This window comes from Parasteatoda tepidariorum, chromosome X1 (genome assembly GCF_043381705.1).
Source record: "Parasteatoda tepidariorum isolate YZ-2023 chromosome X1, CAS_Ptep_4.0, whole genome shotgun sequence".
In the NCBI taxonomy this organism is placed as follows: Eukaryota; Metazoa; Arthropoda; class Arachnida; order Araneae; family Theridiidae; genus Parasteatoda; species Parasteatoda tepidariorum.
Genome location: NC_092214.1, coordinates 12,847,316 through 12,868,859, shown reverse-complemented (window position 1 = coordinate 12,868,859; position 21,544 = coordinate 12,847,316). Strand labels below are relative to the sequence as shown.

The 21,544-nt window shown below is 29.7% G+C and overlaps 1 protein-coding gene and 1 long non-coding RNA gene across 2 annotated transcripts in view; one reads left to right on the top strand and one right to left on the bottom strand.

Annotated features, from left to right (window-relative positions):
- LOC110282148 (uncharacterized) overlaps positions 1-21,544 on the top strand; it is a 92,969-nt gene that overhangs the window by 2,501 nt on the left and 68,924 nt on the right. The window lies entirely within an intron of this gene.
- The window catches only part of LOC139427063 (uncharacterized), a 28,873-nt gene continuing 16,445 nt past the window's right edge, over positions 9,117-21,544 (bottom strand). The window contains exons 2-3 of the long non-coding RNA XR_011638221.1: positions 13,616-13,684; positions 9,117-12,010 (exon numbers count right to left, since the gene is read on the bottom strand). This is a non-coding gene — a long non-coding RNA (uncharacterized lncRNA). The remainder of the gene's footprint in view (positions 12,011-13,615; positions 13,685-21,544) is intronic.

Genomic DNA, 21,544 nt, shown 5'->3' with positions numbered 1-21,544 from the left:
CAGCAACCGTTTGCATCAATCATTGCAATATGCCATATCTGCTGTGAATAAAATTCACAGTAATGCTCACTACAATTGATTATTCAGACATCTGTGTAAGAAAAACAATGAAAAATTCAATCGCTTGCTACTATACACCGAGATTTGCTGGCTTTCCAAAAGATTCTGTCTCAATAGCTATTGAAATCTTTTCGACTATGTGCTTGAGTTCCTCGAAAACAGAGATGTTGCTCTGAGAGACAGATTGCTAGAATTTAAGAAAGACTTTGACTGATTTATCTGTAAAATTTAACGGTGTTAATTTACAATTTCAAGACGACGAGTTCAATTTGATCCCTACAAAATCAGTGATTTCTGCCCTTCTAAAAAAACTCATTTTGTGGAAGCAGAATTTTGGTTGTAATGAGTTCAGCCAAGCAGACGAAATTCGCTCTGATGATGCACAAGAATATTGTCAACACCTTGATACTTTTCTGACAGTTTTAAAGATGTTTTGTTCCATGGAAATCCCTCAATGGGTTTATAGGTTATGAACCCTTTTGTGATTATTGAAACACCAGAGGTTCAGATTTACGAGGAATTGGTCGAACTTTTAACTAATGAAACTTTGAATGATGATCGTCTCACTGAATTTTTACTTAAAGGTAACATCAGTCGTCTCCATCCTGGACTGTAGATTATAGTTAAAAAAATTTTTAATTGTCTTCCCTTCCTTCTAACTTGTCGCACGTGGATTCAGTGATATTACGGATTTTGTAACAAAACGGAGAAATCGACTCAAAATTGTGCAACGAGGAGATTTGCGTCTTCATCTCACTAAAAGTATTGAACCGAGCGTTAAGAAATTGGTTCTGAATCATTAAGTACAATCATCCCACTAACGTAGTTGTTTGAATATTTTGTTGATACTACTTTTTTGCGCTAAAAAAATACTTTGGGTGTTTTTTTAATTATCTAATTAAGAATAAATTATTCTTTTCAAGCATAGGTTTCTTTGTTGTATTTTTTTTCCTTAAACGTATTTATTTTGATCGTAACAAATAGACTGCGATTTCCTGCCGTGAAAAATTATCGAGTTAATGTACACATTATTTAAAAAAAAATTGAAGCGTAAAAAAATTGCCTAAAAATTTTACCTCTTATAAATCAGCACACCTCCCTCCGTCCCCATGCTCCAAATAACTGGATTTTCACAAAGGGGGGCTTTGAAATGTTTTTTGCTCCTTACGGGGGCGGTAACGTTAAAAAGGTTGAGAATCTATGACCTATACTGTCATTCATTTCTATCTATTGCATCCACCTGTAACTACTTTTCTGTGATTTCTGATAGCAGGCATGGCTCAGGGGCTTCTAATGATGTGAAGCGGGTCCCAGTGATGGCTGGTCGATACATATCCCGCTTGCACCGACCACGTGATATATCCTCTGTGGTAAACGGAGTCCCCTTGCCGTCAGGCTAACCGTGGGAGGTTCTCGTACTTTTCCTTTCCATGTAACTCAAATACGGGCTAATTCCATTAAACTGTCCAACACGAAGGCAAATTTCTCTCAATACTTGATCCAATTCTTCCTCTTCTGTATTGGGCTCAAAATTACAAGGCTACGGAGTTTAACATTAGTAGCAGTAGTAAATCCAAAGAATTGGGTCGACTTTTCAACGATGGTTATGAAATAAAATAAAATGATAGCATTCTTATCCACCTACAAGGTTGTATTTAAATTAATTTATAGCTGTTATGATCTTGATATTTAAGACTTATAATATTAATAAGTATCAATTAAGTATTATATTGTTTAAGACATTCGGTGTCTAAATATCGCATAGAGTGGTCAAATATCTGGCACACGTCGGATAAAAAATATTTCTTTTAAATATTTTTAAAAGATTTATTCGAGGATATCCTTTTCTCTAACAAACACTCGGGGGGGGGGATTAGTTAGAGAAGAGGGCCAAATTTGGTGTTCTTAGATAGGTATTTTTTTCAAAATAGAAACGAGTCCATTATTTCCGGGTATCAGTTTATGCAATGTTATTTCTGATGATGTGCCCTCCTAGAAGTTTGTCACAACATTTATGCTCTCCCCTGTTATGTATAACGTTTTTAGCCCCTTAGCAGTAACATATATTTCAGAGAAATGGACCAAAGATGGAAATTTTTTTAACTCTTTATATTTTGTTCTTTAGAGAATTATAAAAGTTAGAAAATGGTTTTTTATTACAAAAATAGAATTTTAAATGCAATAACTACTGTATTTACAATTTTTACATACACATAAAAAAATAATGGATCACACACACATCTTATTCAATTAGAGCATTTAAAACAAAATTTTGAAGCATATAATATTACTAGTATAATATAATATAAAAACACAACAATAGGATTTTCAATACATAAATTTTACAAATTTTTCCCCTCCCTCGATTGAAGTCGAAATCGGTGAAAAACCAGGACCATTAATGCCATCTATTAGGAAAATAGTGAATTAAGTATCCTAAGTAGAAACGAACTCAGCTTCACTAAATAAAAACATTAATTTTTCACCTGCACGAAGTCAGTTCGGGCATCACAAATACTAGTAGTTGGGCGACACTGGCAACAGGTTAAACTTGTCAACAAAATTAGACAAAAAAAATGCCGTTAAAAATACTGTAGCTTAGAGAGAGAAACCAAATGCAGATTTGTTGTTGCTAATCTCGGAAAGGTCTAGCTGCACTAGACGACTCCCATGAATCCGAACACCTCCAAAAAGTTCTCGCAGGACCTCATCTTTACCGAACCCCAAACAAGTCAGAATATGCGCAGGGGAGGCCATGTCTGTCGAGCACCAATGACATTCAGGATAAGTTTTTTGGCTCCGTTTGAAAGTAAGGGATCTAGCGTAGCCACTCAAGCGTAAAAAGGCAGTTTGATGGACTCTCGGTCTGAAAGATTCTCTTGGTTTTTTTGCAAAATACCAAGAGTGGTTGAGAGGAGTTCTTATGGTCTTGTTTAATTTCATTTTTGCCAGGGAAGAAATTTCACTAAAAATGCAGACTTGAAATCAGCGATACGAAAGTATCTAAAATCTGTTCTCATGCAAAAGAAAAAATATGATAAAATGAATGGTTTTATAATACAATCAATGGTTGCAATTTATTTTCGCCTCTTCAGATGAAATGGTTTCATCAAATTAATGTAAATTTGATGAAACCAAGTTAATATTAAATTAAAAGGGGAACTTCCATAAAAAAATACCCATAGTGTCTCCCACCAACTGAACTTTGTTTTTGCACAGAGTTTTTTAGGTAATAGATTTCTCTATACAGAAGTAATTATCGAGATTTTAAAAAACTTTATGCCATAGTTCTATTTGTCCTGAAGGTCTATGTTAGCTGTAAAGGTTTGCTTTAAGATATTGCAACCGTTAAAATACGTTTTTGAAATTTCTGCGATCGATACAAAAGTTTAAAAAGTGGTAGCAAAGCTTATTCGTTTCCACTCTATTTTTCAAAGAAATTACTCACTCGAGATTATCACAAACATAAATGATTCAATATATACAGTCTATGGCCAAATTATTAAACGCACTGTAAGATTCGATGTAAAATCTTAATTATCAGGTTATACTATGCAGCTTTATTGATTTTACGTGGTTGCTCTTATTTACGTTCGCGTATCTATTGGTTATATTAGACTATACATAATATAAATTCGACGACTGGATAAATTTGACGATACGTAATATTATTATGGAATATTTATTATATCAGGTATTATATTAGTATAGTATAACAATTAGACCAAATTATTAGACGTATTGCAGTGTTTAAATAATGACATGCTTTGCACGGGTGTATATACAATACTTTTATATTTAAACATACATGCAATGGGTTTTTATTCGGGTGATTTTTATATACTTCCTATTTGTATTAATTTTTAAAATATTGCATTATAATATTAACCGATTGATACACGTACATAAACAAATACAAATCGGATTCAGTCTCGTAAAAACAATAAAGCTGTATGGTATCACCTCATAATTAAAATTTTACATCGAATCTTTCAGTGAGTCTAATAATTTGTCCAGGGACTGAAATAGATAAGCATTATAGGGCTTATCTATAAACGATCGGAAGCATAAGAGCGATATAGTGCATAAGAACAAGCAAGTGCATAAGTATGAGCAAGGGCATACTAAATGAAAGGTTTAATAGAAGATGTGGTTTTTATAAATATACATGTTGGTGACTTAGGAGTTTCTCTACTCGTTATTAACGAAGATAATGATATGGACGAGAACAAGTATCATACTTCTGTAATCTTATCTTAGGCTGAATTTATTTAAATGTACAAGAGCGACTTTAGGGTTTAGATATTCACCAACCAGATCTCCAGCACTTATACCAGAGACTGTCTTGAGTGGTCAACTCTTCTTCGAACATTATCCAGAGCCAGAAAACAGCGTTGTTCATCAAGTAGGACCCTTTCTAACAGGATCTGTTTTATTTTCCACGTGATGATTTTTTTTATATCCGTCGTTGAACAGCTGACACAATTTTGGGTTTACAACTGCTAATGTTCAACTCCGCAGCCTTGTAATTTTGAACCAACCCAGAAGACAAGGAAACTCCTGGATCAGTACCCCCAGAGGTATTGATTTGTCATGGGGACATGGAGGACTCGACAGATTTAACGTGCATCAGTCACCATTTACTACACGGGAATTCTTCGGCGGGTGGGGATCGAACCCACGAGCTCTTGGGCTCAGTGCCCTACCAACCAGGCTATCCCTGCCTAAGCCATCGTTCTCCTAATGAAATATTTTTGTTTGATTCTGTGACCACTTTTTCTTCTTTCGATGAGCATTATTATGTTTTTATATTATAATCATTGTGTCTGTTGTTTTGCTTGTATTATATCAACCTACATCGCCTTTCATTCAAATCTCTCCAGTAGATCTTTTAAACACCAATGTACTATTAAGCACCAATGTAACTAATGAAAACTCAGATATCGACATTGAAAAGAATGGCTGTTTGATTACTTTACAAACAAGAATCTTCTTTCCGAAGGAATGGGAGGAAAGTATTATCGATTCTTTCCAAGTAAGGTGGATAAACTGCAGTGATGCGGTCATGAAGAAAGAGCGCTTACGATCTCGATTGTTTTTTCTTCATTCGACTCTTAAATAAGGTGAAAAACAATTTCTTTTAGTATATGCCCCATACATATATATTTAAGCAATGAATATAAATTTCTGGAGGCATAGAGAGGATTGTGACAGGGTAAAAGCTCTGTCGTGTCTACACTGATCAGTTTGTCTCTAGAAAAAGCTACTGAAGAGTTTGGTCTCCCAGCTAGAGGAAACATCTACCAGAAGACTTTTTAACCATGGCTGATGGAATCGCCTTAGTTGGTCGATCCAGAAACTTTGTTACAGAGGCATTCAATTTATTAGAAGCTGGTAAATTAGGCTGAAAAATAAACAATGATGCACCTAATCCATAACCATTTACTGTGAAGACATCTTGGAATCATAACTCCTATTAACAATGATTTGACCGTCGTGGTAAACAGTGGACTGTCAAATTCATGACCTGAAAAGAAATTTAAAAACAAAAAGTGAGATGAAACTAATTTGACCTAATATGCTTTATAGGAGTAAATGCTAGGTAATAACCAAGTTACATGAAAATAAATTATTGAAAATATTAGGAAAAGTCAATGAGAGTAACAATTGGAGATCCTTGTTTAACTTTGAAATCTCTTAAAGCCATAAAATGTAATAGACTGTAATGACATATATTTCGCTCTGATGATACAGAAAAAAGTTTACTAATCCCATTGAAAACAGAAGACGGCTTGACTCGAACTTTCATATAGTAAATAAGGGAAACTGCAGATAGGGGATCTCAAAGACTACTTGGGACTTCCTTGAAAGAAGAAGAATGAACTATTCAATTATACTAAGAAATTCCTAAAATATAAAAAATGCTGATTCTTTATTATAAGTATTAATAATGTAATTTTCAAGCGTGCAAATAAAGGCAAAATAAAACTATTTGAAGATCTTCGTATTTTGTTAAGCCAATTTGGCAAAATTTAACGCATTTGCAGTTAAGTGCAAAATTGTTGCTTCAAATTTGCAAATGAACTTTCTGCCAACATATATAGGGTAAACTAGCCAGTGAAGGAATACTTAAGCTTCGCTTGCCTTTTAAAAAATCATCTTGTCCCGATTGATAAATCTTTCTCTCTATGATAATTAGTTAAGCATTCTATTAAATTGTTACGTATTTCTTACTCTTGACTTCTTTCATTTTATTCTCCATCTGCGCATTGTAATAGAGGGCGTTGTTTTCTTTAGTTTTTAGTGTTTCCTTTTCCTTCTGCTTGCTTGTGAAATCGTTGTTTGACCCGGTTAAGTGAGTTTTTATTTTTTCTGATGATTTTGTTTGGGTTTCTTTTCTAAATTTGTTATTTGTATTTCTTGTTTTTTCCTGGACTTCTATACAAAACCATCGGGGTACTGAGGGAGTTAATTGAGGCATTTGCTTCTCCCTCAATTAGAAATGGTTTTGTTTTATGGCTACCGGGTCCGGTACCCCCTGAAGACGTCGGTTTCGATGGTCATATTTTTATTTCCTTCGCTTCCTTTATTGATACTTTTTTTTGAAATTTCTGCTGCTTTTTAGAGCGTTTTTTTTCAAAGAAATTTTATCTATTTAGAATTAAAAATATTTGTGTTTTTTTTAGTATTCTCTCTATGATCATCATAGTTTTCATAAGGTACGGAAATTTCAATACTACCTACAACGTTTTTTATAGATGGGTCAAGAGTTTCAGTGTCATCCAAACCTTCTTCATCTGTTAATTCATCTACTTCAGGTGGCAAAGCAATAATTTCGGACTCCTCCGAAAATAGATATTCTACAGCTGCTTCGGCAGTTTTAAAAACTTTTTTCGCCACATCTTGAGCACCTATAAAGTAAACTAAATAGAAAATTTAATGAATCCGCCCAGCGTCCTATTTTTAGAACAGTAGTTTAAATTTGAAATTAAAACTAATAAAAGAAATAATTTTAGAACATTATAAGATACAGTGAACTTTCATTTTTGCGCCGGTGTAAGAGGCCAAGAGAAAAAAGCGCATAAGTGAAAAACTTCAAAATTCTAAAACGAAACGCAAATTGCAGTGACAATATGAATAAATATGTTTCTAAAGATTAAATGTTAATATTTATACTGCTTTGGTATTTACTATAATTATACAAAGATAAAATTTAACATACTTTAAGACAATTTATTTTCTTACAAAATAATCTTAATACATGTTTGTATTTGTTTTTGCCGACGTTATTCAAAAACAGTTTTTTCCAGTTCATATAAATGGGATAAGGGGTAGTTTCCGAAGGAAAATTAAATTGTAAATAGTCAGGAATAGTGTCCAAAACTTTCAATACTGCTGCGTGATTTGAAGGAACTTTATCATCTCGTCAGTATCATCCACCACGTTCTCATCGTTCACAAGTTTTAGTTAGATATAAATGAACTGCTCTTCACAAAAAATTTGAGTTTTATGTTAGGGGGGAAACATCACATGATAAATTTCTAAGAAAAGTACTTGACGTCATAATATGCTGCACAATAAGTTGTTCAAGTACTTCTATCACTAAACAGATCACTTATTTTTATTTACTCATAATGTCCGTCTGACTGCAAGTAAGTGATCGCGGTCTCTTTCATCTTTCGTATTCCAGGTGTCTTTTTTTTCTCTAGAAAACAGCATGGGAGTAAAACTAACCTCTGGACAAGAGGAATAGTCATTTTCTAAAAGATGAATGGGCTTCCATTGTTGTTGGTGTAACAGATAAGACACCCTTTTCAAAATTCTAGAAAGAATGTCTTTCCAGAAACAGCAAAAATGAAAAGATCACAGGGGGAAGCAAATTCAATAGGATCTAACAACATATATTTCTTTTTATCTGTAACAAGGATTGCTTCTTTGCTTCATTTTTAATTTAAAACATTTTTTTTTAAAAAAAGAAGGAATATTTAAAGGACTAAAAAATTAAAATGTTTGCCTAAAATTTCGACGCATAATTGAAAAATTTATTTTTAGAGCGACGCATAAACAAAGGATGTTTATCATTATTTTCCTATCCAATGTACTGGGACCTATAAAAATCGTCGTATAAATAAAAAAGGTGCATAAAAGAGGTGGTGCATAAGTGAGAGGTCACTGTATCTGTTAATGGAAAATCTGAAACATAAATTCTGAAAAAATATTTAAACTTACCTTTAAAACCTTTTCGTACGATTACAATGATATTCAGCAAGAAAAAATCAGGAAAATGGCGAAGTTTACGTGTCTGCAGCTGGCTGAAAAATGCTTCCATCCGGTCCTAACTGGTTTAAGTATGTAGGGTGAAACCATTACTCTTCAGGGGGTAGAAAAAGAATAGGCAAAACGTTGAATAGCTTTATTTATAATGGTGAAAATGAACTGTCCTATAACCATGATGCTGGGCGGAAACTGGTTAACACTTGCTGTTCATTCACTGGAAAATCTATGCCTAGTAAAGGAACATGCCTGCTCCTTCACTGGTTAGAAGCTGTTTTTTGTATTTTTAACATACTTTTGATGCGAAACATCACTAAAGGTGCAAGAAAATTAAAGTTTTTCTTTCATTTTCATTAACTTAGAAAAACCCCAGTAAAGGAACACTTGTTCCTTCACTGGTTTTTCATCATTTGGTGATCCAGTGAATAAACATCCCCTTATCTCAGTACTTGATTATGCTATGATGCTTAAAAAAAAAAAAAAACGTAACTTCAATAACTATATTTTGAATTCTCTTCTACACAGTGAGAAAAATAAAACTATTAATTCCACTTCAAACATATAAATACAAACACTCACCTTATAATTTTTTCAAAGAAACAAGGTGTTGCAGAGATAATAACAAATTCAAAAATTTTTCCAGAGAAGTCTATATGACCAGGTAATCCAAAACATTGCTAGATGACTTCCTATTGTTTGACAGTAAGCTATTGTTACCAATCATTCTAAAAAAAAAAACTTTAAAATTCTTATTTTTAATCAATATATATGAAATGTTCCTTCACTGGGTAGTTCTCCTTCACTGGTTGGTTTACCCTACGCTCTTCCAACCGAAGGAACTTATAACCATTTATGCATTAATTTAGGACATAAATTAGTGAGAAAAAAACGCTTTATTTCATTTAAAAATGTCGAAATATTTGCTACAAGAATTTGAAACGCAATGCAGAAAAAAATTTTTAAATCTTAATTTAAAAAAGAAACACATGCTTTTGAAAGTGCATTTACTGAACAATTTCCTTCATGTAAAGGAATAGCTAGGTAAAAAAAAAAAATTCCTTTTCACACATTACAAGAAACTATTTTTGAGTCCTGTATGAAAATAAAGCAGAGTCGCGTGCTCTCATTCTTAAAAGTAGGGCAGAGTTTTTGAATCTTTTCAATACTTTGAAGAATTTTCCGATTTTTCACAGCTCAAAAATAAATCAAATTTATTTAAAAAAATGCTTTAAGCTATCCTTTATTTGTTTATAACTACAGAGAGTTCCTCAACAATTATCCCCACTTTTCTGATTGTTCCACACATCACCTAGTGTGTAGGAAACGGAGTGATGCTTGGAGTTCTTTTCACGCTTTTCTTGAATATCGATGTTGAGCCTTACAAATAAGCAGTTTTGAATCCTGGTTGCAATGGAAACATGATATATTAGAGTAGTTTCCATAAAGAAGAAAAAAGGGCGTGATGCAACAACTCATAGAAAAGAAGAAAAAAGGCCTTCGGTTACCGTTAGCGATGAATCTGAAAATTTAATAGGTTTAACATGTCATCTTATTTACTAATCCGTATGAAGGCCTTCTCTCTGTAGAGAGGTGTAGGGTGAAGCATGTCAATGTTTGCATGACTGTATTGAAAAAATAAGGTGACAAAGGACAAAATACCATCCCTGTCTTTCTGTTCAACATTCGCAAACATCGATTACATGTCCGCTAAAGTTCTGCTAATATTTTCAGCAAGGTCATTGATTTGAGGATGATAAGCCGTTATGAGAGATTCGAAAGGACTTGAAAAGTTCAAATACAATTTAAATGTCCAATATCACAACCTTCGGCGAATGCATGTTTTAGAATATCATCTAAAAAAACATAGCTATTTCGGGGTCGTCAGTACGATTCTAATGTCCATTATCACAACGCTTGGTGTATCCATGATTTAGAAAATCTCCACATGATAAAAACAATGCCATTTCGGGAGCCTCAGTGCAATTCCAATGTTCATTAACACAACCCTTGATGAATCCGTGCTTTAGAATATCACCTCAAGAAAAAAACAAAGCTATTTCGGGAGCCTCAGTACAATTCCAATATCCATTAACACAGCCTCAGTTCAATTCCAATGTCCATTAACGCAACCCTTGGTGTATCCATGTTTTAGAAAATCTCCACAAGATAAAAGCAATGCCATTTCGGGAGTCTCAGTGCAATTCCAATGTTCATTAACACAACCCTTGATGAATCCATGCTTTAGAATATCATCTCAAGAAAACAACAAAGCTATTTCGGGGGCCTCAGTACAATTCCAATATTCATTAACACAGCCTCAGATTAATTCCAATGTCCATTAACGCAACCCTTGGTTAATCCATGTTTAAGAAAATCTCATCAATATAAAAACATAGCCATTTCGGGAGCCTCAGTACAGGAGAATGCTTTTGTTCTAGCAAATCGTGTAAGATTATTTGTGTTTACCACAACCCCTGCTTTGACTTCGGAGACCGTTCCAGGATATCTGTTTCAATTAGATGAAGAGGTAATTTTCCTAGCTGATAGCTAGGAGGCAGTTGTGGAATACTTTTTCCCCATTGGCATTAATTGCTATGATACATATCTTCGAACTTTTCACTAAATACGAGCTTCCCATTAATTGTTATTTTGTTCCACTTTAAATATTGCGGAGATTTTCAGGTTAGCATGTATGCTATAACAAACTTGTCTTTAGCTTAATATATTCAAATGTATTTTACCGTTATTTCTTTTTTTTTACTTCAAAAAAGTGAAAAAAAGGGAAATATTTTAAAATCTGCTTACTTAAAATTTGTCATACATGTTCTCTACCTATGCCTAGAGAATATACTACCCACTATCTAGTATGATAATTAATTTTCATTTCAAATTCAAATTTTGAAAAAAATAATTGTATCCAGTGCCTTGTCGACAATTTAGGTCCATAACTCTTCCATCTCTGAATAGTAAATTCACTGACCAAGATATTCTATCGTTTAGGATCCAACTAATATGGTCACGAGTCGAGTCCAGGAAAGGACATGATGTCGTGCAATTAGCAAAGGCACTTCTTCTGTTGTCATTACAGCCAAATGTCACTGCACTATCCTAATGGACACGTCCCGCATTGATGACCGTGATCTGTTAACACTGACAATTTTACGCACACGTCTCGATCATTAAAGGCAGGCCACTACGATATCCTGAGAGTATTCTCGGCACACTTTACATTTAGATAGGTTGAAAGAATTTACAAAATGAACTGTTCCATTCGTCTAGATCCAACTATTATTCGAAGTCTGTTAATTCTCATATCGCGGAAATAATTTTCTCACAAACATTCTTAGCTGAATAGCTTGAACACAAATACTGCCTTTGCACGGCCCAAATATACATTTTGTACGCAATTTTACTGACACCTGCATGTTTGCATATTGCTATACTTTAACTTTTGTTGCCTCAGTATGTGTATACATATGTTTCTATATTAAAACTGCACTCACTTGTGATTAGATCAGACAAACAAGCCAAATGACTGATTTATGTATTTTGCTTTGCCCGTTGTTTGAACTTGTACAGCTAATTTCCTAAGTGCTTCTACTTTCCATGCTTCAAATCAAGAGAAATTACAGGCCAGTCGAGAATTTTGCAGCCAGATGAATTTTGCCGTTATTATCTGTAAAGATAGGGACATCATGTCCACCCTGAATACTGAACAGCAACATATGAACACTAATCATAATATTAAATAAAACGTATAATATATGACCCTAGCAGCAAAATAACTTTGGTCCTCATTGGACCAATATTCACGAATATTGTCTCAATAAGGGTTTAAAGAGCTGATATTGGTCCTATATAGAATTGTCCCGTTCATCCGATATTTTACAGCCAGTTTACAACCTATATAAGCCCTATATAGAATTGTCAGTTTCACCCGATATTTTAGATTCATTTTTCAGCTAATATAGGATCAGCTCTCTAAAGACCGATATTTTTCCTACATAGGACCAATATTAAAAAATCTAGTCATCTCAATATTGGTTCCTTGGCGCATATTCATATAGGACCCAGATTGAGCCAAACTGGAGTCAAGATAAAATTTTTGCTAGAAGATATGTAACATAATATATGGCATAACATATGGCATAACATAAGCATCAGTTATGGACTACCCTTTCTCCTTGACAGCAAAACTAAATGAGTCCCTCTCATGCTTACGTAAAAAAGTCCCTCGTTTTTTGCTCTAAATTTGACTTTTTATGTAGTAATCTAACTTTACGATTAAATTCGAAAAACAAAAATGTTCTTTTTTGACCTTTCACTGATTAAAATTCTTGATCTCTGAAACTTGTAGAAGAAATTTTTTTCCGTTTTTCCTTTCCTTTAAATGTAGATTTGAAATTTTTCCAAGCGTAATATTTTTTAAAAAAATAAATTTTAATATTTTATCTCATCATTGTTCCTATAAGCAAAAATAAGCTAATCATAAGACCCAATCCCCCCCCCTTCTTAATATAAGATGGATTTCTTATATAAATGTAATTTTTGGCAAAAGTTACTCAAAAGATAATCCAAAATTAAGATAATTGCTATGAATATGATTCCAGGACATGCTTCTCAATGACTTCCCTTCAAGCGCAGTATTCAATAAAATTAAAATAATTCAGAACAAAAACTCTTATAACCAGAACATTCGATCAAATTTTATTCGATATACTGACTGTGGAAAAATTATTCGACGTACTATAAGATTCTATGTAAAATATCAATTATCAGGTGATACTAAACAGTTTCGTTGTTTTTACGCGACTGAAACCGGTTTGCACTTGTTCACGATCGTGTATAAATTGGTTATATTTGACGATATATAATATAAATTCGAAGTTTATTAGACGATATATTATATAAATATAGAATATTTAATATATAAGGTAATATATTATTATATTGTAATAATTAGATCAAATTGTTAGGCGCATTGTAGTTTTTTAATAATGACATGTTCTGCATTAGTTTATAAGCAATAGTTTTATATTTAATGGGCTTTTATCCGGGCGATTTTAATATACTTCCTCTATGTATTTATTTGTAACGTATTGCATTGCTATGATAACCAATTGATAAACGGACATAAACAAGAGCAAATCGGTATCAGTCGCGTCTAAACAATAGTATAACTTGTTAATTAAGATTTTACATAGAAACTCTTCTAATAATTTGGACTGTAGTATAATAAAAAATTGCTGTGATTAATTAAAAGATTCTATATTATTGTTACCATATATCTTTTCAAAATCCCACTAAAATACAGTAAGATTTTCTTCACAGATTCATAGGATTTTCTGTTCTAGAAAAGAGAAAGAATCTATAAAGAGTATTGATTTTGACACACATATCCATTTCTCAAAATAATATTTGTTTAAATAGAAGGAAAAATCATTCAACTTAATGAACTTTTATTTGAGAAAGGCGAAAAGTTATGATCTTTTAATGAGAAATTTCTCTAATTACGATCACTCATTACTACGAATCAATTTCAGACAATACTTCAAAGAACAATGGTTTCATTTAATACTATTACTTAAAGTGAAGTATGAATTAATTTATACATACATATTTCGATATTCTTTAATTACCATTGTATTTAGTAGCGCAATATTACCTTGTTAAATAGTATATTTAATAGTAGAATAGAATAAAATGCACTAAAAGTTTGTTCTAACGACAATTTGCGCTAGCAAATGTGGTTATCTTATGGAGAGATTGTCGTTATAAGTAAATACTCATATTTAGTGTTAAAATAGCAATAAATAGGACTATAATAGGAAATATTTTCCTTTAATTTTAAACCACTGCACTGTTGGAATCTTCATTCTAAAATTATGGTAAAAAAAACCTATAGCAGTCTGTCCCTCCAATTAACTGTAAAGTTTAAGGTAATGAAAATTTTTTACCTTTGTGGTTTTTCAACCATTTACAAATAGCGGTTTTTTAACCATTTACAACTAGCATGGTTTCAATACTGTAAGAAAGAAATTTTACTGGACATTAGAGATAGTTGAGCAGCTTTATAGTACTGCCATCTATGCGTGAAGAGAGTATCGTATTCTAATAGCCCAGGGTCACAAATTGGGAATGGCATCATGTGTTGAGGGAAATATTGAGATGTCTATGCAGAACTCTAGTTCTGAATGTGGCAGATTAGCCCTCTCGGCTTTAATATGCAAGGTGGATTCATTAAGTGGGCATAGTTGCTGTGATCAAATTTTGACCCTAATAGGTTTTCTTCAAATACCTTCTTTAATTAGGCTTTTATTCGAATATGCTAAAATAACAATTTCTAACTGCGTATTTCGAAATTTTTTAATTTCTTACAGCTCTTCCTATAGGGTACTGTATTGTCTTCCACACACTAAACCATAGCTCTACGAATGAAGTATACAAATTATACTTTATTAAAATTTGCATCGAATCCTAGAAAAATATTAATAAATTATTCAAATAAAAATTATTTTCCAATTTTATATTTCAGTTTTCTTTTTGTGTAAAATTAGGGTTAAAAGTGTTTTACTTAAAATTACGCTTTATATTATAAACATAATAACTGAAAAACTGAACAATAAAAATAAATTTGTTCTAAATAATGAAGTTGCGCAAAGCTATAGGAAAAGTAGGAAAAGAACTTCATATCTATATTCTACACTCACTCACACATTTACAATTATCTTATTATCTTATGAAAAGAATATTATATATATATATATAATATAGAANTATATATATATATATTCAAAAACGGAAACTAAAAAAAGGAAAAGATATAATCTCTTAATCAGCTCACACGATTATATCCACACACAGTGTGCTTTTTAATATTGTATCAATATAGCCAAAACAAAATATATCAATACAATAGTGTGAAGAGCACTCAAAAAAATTTAATCAAAACAGTACACGTTAAAGAAAAATAAATATCACGTAAAAAAACAGAACACAAAACGGTAAAGAAAAAACAACAAAACACAAAATGAAGTCCATTAAGCGAGTAGTGAATTTGAATGAACTTACATGTACCGAAAACTTTCATGAATGATTTAAAGTACTTTCGTAATAAGATTGCCAGATTGCACAATATGAAAACAGAAGTGCAAATGGAGCTAAAAGTGTTAACAGAGAGATTTTGTTTTATGGCGCATTCTATCTGAAAATACTGAAGCGCGTTTGATTTCATAGTTACCAAGCATTTGCCCAAAAATGGATGTGTGCAAGGTAATAATATTATTCTGGATAACTTAAGGAAGTTTATAATAATTGATAAGGTTGACATTTAATTAGACAATTTTAATGATTTTAGAAAATTAACAATTATTTAAAAAATGCGAAAGAGAGAGAAACATGATTTGACCGTTTTGCACAAACTTTTAGTCAGACAGATTTGCCCGAATCGGATTTGTACATGGTAAAAATATAAATTAACAAAGAAGTTTTTAGTAAATTTATTAATATTAACACGCAATTAACTCAATGATTTTATATAGAATTTAATTACTTTAGTTGGGCATTCGTTGCTTTTTATCAAATTTTGAAAGAGTTTGTCTTTTTTGTTTTTGGAGAAATAAACTTTACTAGGTGTTCTTCTATTTCTGTTTATTTGATTAAAAATGCTACTTAAATAGATGTTTTTAGAAATATTAGAATTTCAAGTAATTAGTTTATTTATATTAAAATTGAAATAATTTCTTTTATCGCATAAATCAACAAAGCAGATATTTTCTTCTTTTTTGATAACCAAATCCAAACAATTAAAATTATTGTTACCATCATGATTATGAAGCAAGATTAATTCCTCGGCGTAAATATTATTAAATAAAATTGTATAATCTTGAAAATTAAGGATAATTAAATCATTGATAAATCTAAAAACAAATTTAACATTAAGAGTATATTTTTTTTCATAATAGTGCAAAAATAACTTAACTAAGAGTTAGCTAAGAGTAGTTCCTTGGGGTATTCCATCAATTTGAATAAAAATATCGTTTCGATTATAAAGAAAATTTTAAAAAGACAAAAATTAATTACAATTTCCCAATAATCAAAATCGCATTTAAGGATTTTTTTAAAATCGTAGTAATAACTCAAAAGGACATATTTTAGTTTAGAAAAGGGAATGCTATTGAAAAGATCCTGGAAATCAAGTCGCAATGGAATTAATTTTATTTTGTTTAATAACTTTTAAAATCGGTTGTTTATTAGTGATAATCCAAAAAAAAACCTTCTTTAGTAATATTGTTGATAATTTTATTGAAGTAGTTAGAGAAAATGGTGTCAGGTTTAATTAGGTAAGTATTAAACCCACATATGATTGCTCTAAATTATATGGGAATTTTATGAAATATTAGACTGATAATTAGGTAAAGAAATTTCATATTGCTAATTTTAATTTTTAACCTTTTACATAGAGCTAAAAAATTTTTATGATAATATTATTATTTAAATTATTAAGTTTAAATTTTTTGCTATTTTTAAACTCCGTATTTAAAAGTTTAACATGGATATTTTCACAGAAGATTGCATAATTATTGTTAGTTTTGTCAGTGTGGGTAATTACAAAATTTTTTTGTAGTTGCTTAATTGATCGAACGATTTTAGAAAAATTTGTTGAATTGTTGCTATTATTTAAATTTTCCTTATTATTGAAAACAAAGTTTTTAAGGTAATAATAAACAGCCAATTTCCATTCTGTTAACATACCTAAGGGAAAAGAGAATCTATTTGATATCTTTAAACAAAAACTATTGAGATCATTAAGAAAGTATATTAGAATTTTACAAATTGATATATGACAAATGGGTCTAAATTTTGTGAATTTTATCAATCAATTCCTAATTTCTAAGTCTTCTATAATTCTTAAATTACCAGTAATAATATGCTTATGATGTTTATTAACAAAATCAAAATATTTATCTTCTTCGCAGCGACATTCATTATCCGATATATTAATTTTCCCTAACTTTTTTTTATATCATGATAATTGAATAGATTTATTATATTTAAAGCTTTTAATTATGTAAAAATCTTTTTAAGGAAATAAATTTTCAAAATTTTTTAAAATATTATGAAATTTGATCTCATTGAAAATAGGTTTTTGAAAGTTAATAACGAAATATAAATTATCTAAATTTATCTTTTTATCTGGGGAAATTTTGCTCATTTTAGCTTTCACAAGATAAGAACAAAGAATTTTGAAGTATAAATTAATAAAAGAAAAGTTAATAATAAGATCTTGAAGAGTATATATATTATTATTCTTAAGGGAAAAAACAAAATCTTAAATTGGTTTATCATCATTTTTACCCCGAGGAATTAATCTTGCTTTGTAATCATGATGATAACATTAATTTTAATTTTTTGGATTTGATTATCAAAAAAAGAGGAAAATATCTGCTTTGTTGATTTATGCGATAAAAGAAATTATTTTTATTTTAATATAAATAAACAAATTGCTTGGAATTCCAATGTTTCTAAAACATCTATTCAAATCAGGGTTCGTGATTTTTTTGATTTTTTTAAAAAAAATCAAAAGAATCAGATTTTTTTGATTTAAATCGGATTTTTTTGATTTAAATCAGATTTTTTTGATTTTTATTCAAATACACTGTAAGAACTTTAATTTATGATTAAAAAAAATTATAAATGTTTAATCAAATTAACTTAATATTAAAACTATATTGTAACAATATTTTAGAAGCTCTAACTAAAATAATTTTTCATTATAATACATGGCTTTGAATGCATAGCAACCATTTTGAAACAAATGCATGATTAAAATTTAAAGACTAGATGAAATAGAGAATTTAAAGAATACTTCAGGGGTCTGTCTGGGTTTTTCTGAGAGGTACCTATTTTGTGAAAATTAAAAATTATATTAAAAAATCAACACAAATATAGTAAAAATATGGATTTATCGTTTCTTACGAGACACAAAAATAAAATTTTAAGAAAAAGTATTTTGTGTGATTATTCTATCATTTTTCCTAAAGTTGAATTTGTAAAGGTACCGTTAAACGGTAGTAAATTTGGCTTGGACAGACCCCTGTACTTTAACTATTAAAACAAAGTTTCAGTTAGCAAACCATAACTTTAATTTAAAATTGTGATTTTTTTTTTTTTTCTCTTGATTTTTAAAATGACAAAATAAATGTAGCAGACTGTGTTTATAAATGTAGTCATTCATCAAAAAATAAATAAATATTTAATCTATATATTTTTATATTAAAATATTCATTTTTAATTCTATATCAAAATAGATAAGTTAAGCTAAAAAAAAAATTAGAAAATCTATGTACTCATTGGAATTTTTTTTCACAAAATTTCTTTATAGAAAATCAGATAATGTCAAAGATACTGTAAACATATTATGAGAAAAAAATACCAGTTAATAACCCTACTGCATCAAATAGACTTTGAAAGAGTTTGAAAGGGAAGAATGACACTATATTAGGAAAAAAACATCTGAATTCATCAGCCCTTTTTTTTTCTTTTTCTGTTTTTGGCATATTAGGGTAATTTCTTTTTAATATAACCTCAAGCTTCAGAAATATACATTTTCCACCAATAAAATATGATGTAGATTTTAATTCACGCTTTTTCATTCAAAAGGTAGAATTTTAATTAACATTATTTGTATTATTTTTTGAAAAAAATTCATGTTTATTAATTACTTTCTACAGCTATGCAAGTCTATATTAAGACAGAATTAAATGTTTACTTTAATCTGTACTTTCAATCTCAAGATTCAAAATATTTTTAAAAATGTAATTACAAATGTGTTGGAATTTAACACACACCAAGAAAGTAATTTCGTTAACTAAAATTAATTAATGCAGCAATTTATTTAAATTAAATTTTATTGCTAAGAAAAGAAAATAATAAAAGTATCAAAAATTTAAAACATTGTTTTTAAACTTTTAAAATCAATATATATAGATAAAAAAAATGAGTTGATTTAAATCAATGATTTTTTTAAAAAAATCATTTGATTTAAATCATGATTTAAATCGTGATTTAAATCAAGCTGATTTAAATCAACGAACCCTGATTCAAATACCATTTTTAATCAAATGAATAGAATTTAAATAATAAGTAGTAATCTTTATTTATCCAAAAGACAAAAAGACAAACTCTTTCAAAATTTGATAGAAAGCAACGGATACCCAATTAAAGTTATTAAATTCCTGTTTATTTATATTTTTACCATGTGCAAATCCAATTCGGGCAAATCTGTTTTTAAGAATCTGTGCAAAACGTTGAAATCATGTTTTTTTCTCTCTTTCTCTCTTTTTTTTAAAAAAAGAATAAATTTTCTAAAATCATTACAATTGTATAATTACAATAAATATCAACCTTATTAATAATAAACTTCCTTAAATTATTCAGTTTAATATTATTAGCTTGGACACATCCATTTTTGGGCAAATCCTTGGTAAATAACAAATCGCTTCATTACTGCACTAAAAAATGGGCCATAAAACAAAATCTCTCCATTTACTTTTCTTTTTTCATAACTTATAATCAGGGAATCTTTTTACGAAAATATTTTAAATCATTCTTGAAAGTTTCCTCTTCATGTAACTTCATTTGAATTCGCTACTCACTTTCTAGATTTCGTTTTGTGTTTTGTTCTGCTTTTTCATTACATTTTGCTTTCTATTTTTTACGTGATATAATTTTTACTTTCTTTAATGTGTTTTATTTTATTTCAATATTTTTGAGTGCTCATCACATTATTGTATCGATATATTTTGCATTGGCTATATTGATGCAATATTAGAAAGCATTCCTTTTTGAGGATATAATCCTTTCATATTTTTTGTTTTCCCGCTTTTAATTTTCTTAAATATTTTATTTTAATAATTTTTCTCTTTTCATTAATCTTTAATATTTTACATCTACTTTATGATAAAAGATTATTCACTGATAAAAGACATTACAAACATAGTAAAAAACAAATTAGGAGTTGCATATAAACATCTCAAATGGAACTTATTAAACGAAGACAATAAATTGAGGAGCTGAGGGCATCTGGAGTTAGCCATAGAAAAAGCTATTTTAAGTATCTCACAAAGAATACGCAGAAACTTTCAGAGGAAAATTTGATTCTTTTCTACATTGATTTAAATTTTTTTTTACCATAATGTAAATGTGCTAAGTTTTAAATACTAAGTCAATCAAAGAAATTTTTATCTTTCCTTTACTATTATTTTTAATATGATAATAAAAATAATACTTCTTGCCTCATATTTCAACTGAATAATTCAAAATTAAAGTAATATATACAATATAAATACAATTCCGATAACATGTTGGAAAATTAAAATTAGCCAAATTTTAACTATATTCAACTGTTTTCGTTACATTTAAGTACTATTACGAAAACTTTCTTACATTATAAAGTTTAATAATTCGCAGATCATACTTGCCAGCCCCCATTTTCTAAGAGTCTGAAGATATATTACGAAGTTGCAGAATAAATTACTTGGTAATATTATGAGTATATTAATAATATAAATACCACTAATGAGTATTGGTATTTTATTATGATTAAATACTAAAAAATATATTTATTGGCGATAATTAAATTTAATTTTAATTTTTTTAAATTTTACTTTTTTGTTAATTTAATTACAGAATTTATTTTTTTAATTTAATTTTACTTTCCTTAATTTAATTTAATTTAATTCTAAAAATCTGATACTTTTTTCCTATAAAATAGTGTGTTCTTTTCTGAGATTGGTAACTTTTTTTTTCAATTCATTCAATTTAGTGAAGTTTTACGAAATTCTGAATAGTCAAATGAACAAAATCGAACTATATATGAAAACTGTATATTAAAATGAAAACATTAACAATTTTCATCACCAATTTTTAATAAATTATAATATATGACTCTCAAAATAAATCATTTTAAATTTGATTCAGCAGAATAATTGTTGTTCAAGATAATTTCATTAAATGTGAAAGACGCTAAATAATTTATAACTTTCTTATGACAGTTATTGTCCAGATCATGGTTTAAAATAAAATCTATATTAACATAATTTAATAAATATTTAGATTTTTTAACTGTTATAAGTTCTAATTATAAATATTATTACTTTCATGGTTTTAGTTTCATCGAACAATCAAATTATTACTCTAATTTTAACAT